We start from the raw sequence: 5,439 nt of genomic DNA on the forward strand, positions 1-5,439 counted from the left end.
ATAGAACCACCTATGTGTGACTCTGAAGACAACGCTAGTCACAGAATTATCTCCGATCAGTATTGTTCCATTCCACTCGATGTTATCTTCTGATCCCGCTTAAGGTGTGTCAGCTTAACATTTTAAAATATCTTTTATAATCCAGCGTTCATCTTGCGAACATATTTATAGAAACAATCCCCTAAAACCATTACCACCATTGATTATAAACATCTAATTTGTAAGTTATCATATGGATGTCTATTACAAGAGTTACACGTAATCTACATTGTGCAATAACGATCGTCAAGCTGACGGTCCTTTGAGGTAACAGGCTTTGTATGCCGATTAAAACCATACGTGTTTTGCGTAAAACAGACATGCCCGTTATAAATTACCTCTTTGTAAACATTGTAGGATTTCAGCTTTAGCCGTCCTGTATGCGCCTACAGTATCCTTTGTTTTGATGAAGAAACCTTTTATCCGACAGACATTGTCTAATTGTCTTTACAACTTATGTTGGATCACGTAAAACAAACCGCACCTCGTCCATTCATGGTTTCCGTTAAGACGGTCGGAGGAAATATCGGAAAGTTCAATGACTTCAAATCATTTGAGCTTTTTTTTTTCTCCTATAGTATGTTGCAAAAAACGCATAACATTTTATCTTGTTTACATTTTAAGACTGATCGATTTTTCCTCTCAATATAATATAAACATTCAAAATCACACTAAGAAATTCGGTACTACATGCTACCGAACCTTAAAAGCCCCGGATATAGTTGATACTCAAGACACGGAATTATCTTCTCTTCGCGTGAAACATTAAATGAGAACTGCAGGTCGCGTGTCGTGTTACATAATTACAAATAAAATCGCCGTCCGTACAGGTTCGTTTGTTTGATTACCTTTGAAATGTTTCATTCGACACTCCTTTTTAATTGCAAATTTTACCAATTGGTGTCTTGAAATGGGATCGACATATTAAGTTTCCTTTATGAATTATTCATATGATTAAGTGGAAATTTAAAGATCGTCAAAAATAAAGTATCACATCGAGACATTAGTCAGTGACTGGAGATATAAATGTCGTGCTTATCGTAACATCTCGTTAACTAAGAATAATGTTTTAATTGAATGGTAAACCAAACCTTTGAAGTAGTTATATATAGCATCGGCACTCTATAAGGTGCATAATATAACCAGCAGAGAGAATCAATACGATAGGTTGGACACAGTTCTAGATAAAACAGTCACTCAAATACGCCCTATTATCTGTCAGAAAACCAATATTTAGATGTGTTGATGGTCCATTGCGACTTTTTCGAATGAAAAACATTTCATTGATGTAAAAATGATAAATAATATATATAATACTGGAAATCCGAAAATCAAATGTAATCAAGTTATGATTAATAGTGACAGTATCTCCTTCACTAAATGTCGGTGAGAGTATCTCCTTCACTAAATGTCGGTGAGAGTATCTCCTTCACTAAATGTCGGTGACAGTATCTCCTTCACTTAATGTCGGGGACAGTATCTCCTTCACTAAATGTCGGGGACAGTATCTCCTTCACTAAATGTCGGTGAGAGTATCTCCTTCACTAAATGTCGGTGAGAGTATCTCCTTCACTAAATGTCGGTGAGAGGATCTCCTTCACTTAATGTCGGGGACAGTATCTCCTTCACTAAATGTCGGTGAGAGTATCTCCTTCACTAAATGTCGGTGACAGTATCTCCTTCACTAAATGTCGGTGACAGTATCTCCTTCACTTAATGTCGGTGACAGTATCTCCTTCACTAAATGTCGGGGACAGTATCTCCTTCACTAAATGTCGGTGACAGTATCTCCTTCACTAAATGTCAGTGACAGTATCTCCTTCACTAAATGTCGGGGACAGTATCTCCTTCACTAAATGTCGGGGACAGTATCTCCTTCACTAAATATCGGTGACAGTATCTCCTTCACTAAATGTCGGTGACAGTATCTCCTTCACTAAATGTCGGGGACAGTATCTCCTTCACTAAATGTCGGTGACAGTATCTCCTTCACTAAATGTCAGTGACAGTATCTCCTTCACTAAATGTCGGGGACAGTATCTCCTTCACTAAATGTCAGGGACAGTATCTCCTTCACTAAATGTCGGTGACAGTATCTCCTTCACTAAATGTCGGGGACAGTATCTCCTTCACTAAATGTCGGTGACAGTATCTCCTTCACTAAATGTCGGGGACAGTATCTCCTTCACTAAATGTCGGTGACAGTATCTCCTTCACTAAATGTCAGGGACAGTATCTCCTTCACTAAATGTCAGGGACAGTATCTCCTTCACTAAATGTCGGTGACAGTATCTCCTTCACTAAATGTCAGGGACAGTATCTCCTTCACTAAATGTCGGTGGCAGTATCTCCTTCACTTAATGTCGGGGACAGTATCTCCTTCACTAAATGTCGGGACAGTATCTCCTTCTCTAAATTCAGGGACAGTATCTCTTTCATTAAATGTCGGGACAGTATCTCCTTCACTAAATGTCGGGGACGGTATTTCCTTCACTAAATGTCGGTGACAGTATCTTCTTCACTAAATGTCGGGGACAGTATCTCCTTCACTAAATGTCGGTGACAGTATCTCCTTCACTAAATGTCGGTGACAGTATCTCCTTCACTAAATGTCGGGGACAGTATCTCCTTCACTAAATGTCAGTGACAGTATCTCCTTCACTAAATGTCGGTGACAGTATCTCCTTCACTAAATGTCGGGGACAGTATCTCCTTCACTAAATGTCAGGGACAGTATCTCCTTCACTAAATGTCGGTGACAGTATCTCCTTCACTAAATGTCGGGGACAGTATCTCCTTCACTAAATGTCGGTGGCAGTATCTCCTTCACTTAATGTCGGGGACAGTATCTCCTTCACTAAATGTCGGGACAGTATCTCCTTCTCTAAATTCAGGGACAGTATCTCTTTCATTAAATGTCGGGACAGTATCTCCTTCACTAAATGTCGGGGACGGTATTTCCTTCACTAAATGTCGGTGACAGTATCTTCTTCACTAAATGTCAAGGACAGTATCTCCTTCACTAAATGTCGGTGACAGTATCTCCTTCACTAAATGTCGTGGACAGTATCTCCTTCACTAAATGTCAAGGACAGTATCTCCTTCACTAAATGTCGGTGACAGTATCTCCTTTACTAAATGTCGAGGACAGTATCTCCTTCACTAAATGTCGTGGACAGTATCTCCTTCACTAAATGTCGGGGACAGTATCTCCTTCACTAAATGTCGGGGACAGTATCTCCTTCACTAAATGTCGGGGACAGTATCTCCTTCACTAAATGTCGGTGACAGTATCTCCTTCACTAAATGTCGGTGACAGTTTCTCCTTCACTAAATGTCGGTGACAGTATCTCCTTCACAAAATGTCGGTGACAGTATCTCCTTCACTAAATGTCGGGGACAGTATCTCCTTCACTAAATGTCGGTGACAGTATCTCCTTCACTAAATGTCAAGGACAGTATCTCCTTCACTAAATGTCGGGGACAGTATCTCCTTCACTAAATGTCGGTGACAGTATCTCCTTCACTAAATGTCAGGGACAGTATCTCCTTCACTAAATGTCGGTGACAGTATCTCCTTTACTAAATGTCGGGGACAGTATCTCCTTCACTAAATGTCGGTGACAGTATCTCCTTCACTAAATGTCAAGGACAGTATCTCCTTCACTAAATGTCGGTGACAGTATCTCCTTCACTAAATGTCGTGGACAGTATCTCCTTCACTAAATGTCAAGGACAGTATCTCCTTCACTAAATGTCGGTGACAGTATCTCCTTCACTAAATGTCGGGGAGAGTATCTCCTTCACTAAATGTCGGGGAGAGTATCTCCTTCACTAAATGTCGTGGACAGTATCTCCTTCACTAAATGTCGGGGACAGTATCTCCTTCACTAAATGTCGGAGACAGTGTCTCCTTCACTAAATGTCGGTGACAGTATCTCCTTCACTAAATGTCGGTGACAGTATCTCCTTCACTAAATGTCGGTGACAGTATCTCCTTCACTAAATGTCGGTGACAGTATCTCCTTCACTAAATGTCAAGGACAGTATCTCCTTCACTAAATGTCGGTGACAGTATCTCCTTCACTAAATGTCGGGGACAGTATCTCCTTCACTAAATGTCGGTGACAGTATCTCCTTCACTAAATGTCAGGGACAGTATCTCCTTCACTAAATGTCAGGGACAGTATCTCCTTCACTAAATGTCGGTGACAGTATCTCCTTCACTAAATGTCAGGGACAGTATCTCCTTCACTAAATGTCGGTGGCAGTATCTCCTTCACTTAATGTCGGGGACAGTATCTCCTTCACTAAATGTCGGGACAGTATCTCCTTCTCTAAATTCAGGGACAGTATCTCTTTCATTAAATGTCGGGACAGTATCTCCTTCACTAAATGTCGGGGACGGTATTTCCTTCACTAAATGTCGGTGACAGTATCTCCTTCACTAAATGTCGGGGACAGTATCTCCTTCACTAAATGTCGGTGACAGTATCTCCTTCACTAAATGTCGGTGACAGTATCTCCTTCACTAAATGTCGGGGACAGTATCTCCTTCACTAAATGTCAGTGACAGTATCTCCTTCACTAAATGTCGGTGACAGTATCTCCTTCACTAAATGTCGGGGACAGTATCTCCTTCACTAAATGTCAGGGACAGTATCTCCTTCACTAAATGTCGGTGACAGTATCTCCTTCACTAAATGTCAGGGACAGTATCTCCTTCACTAAATGTCGGTGGCAGTATCTCCTTCACTTAATGTCGGGGACAGTATCTCCTTCACTAAATGTCGGGACAGTATCTCCTTCTCTAAATTCAGGGACAGTATCTCTTTCATTAAATGTCGGGACAGTATCTCCTTCACTAAATGTCGGGGACGGTATTTCCTTCACTAAATGTCGGTGACAGTATCTTCTTCACTAAATGTCAAGGACAGTATCTCCTTCACTAAATGTCGGTGACAGTATCTCCTTCACTAAATGTCGTGGACAGTATCTCCTTCACTAAATGTCAAGGACAGTATCTCCTTCACTAAATGTCGGTGACAGTATCTCCTTTACTAAATGTCGAGGACAGTATCTCCTTCACTAAATGTCGTGGACAGTATCTCCTTCACTAAATGTCGGGGACAGTATCTCCTTCACTAAATGTCGGGGACAGTATCTCCTTCACTAAATGTCGGGGACAGTATCTCCTTCACTAAATGTCGGGGACAGTATCTCCTTCACTAAATGTCGGTGACAGTATCTCCTTCACTAAATGTCGGTGACAGTATCTCCTTCACTAAATGTCGGTGACAGTATCTCCTTCACTAAATGTCGGTGACAGTATCTCCTTCACTAAATGTCGGGGACAGTATCTCCTTCACTAAATGTCGGTGACAGTATCTCCTTCACTAA

This window comes from Pecten maximus, chromosome 15 (assembly GCF_902652985.1).
Source record: "Pecten maximus chromosome 15, xPecMax1.1, whole genome shotgun sequence".
NCBI lineage: Eukaryota > Metazoa > Mollusca > Bivalvia > Pectinida > Pectinidae > Pecten > Pecten maximus.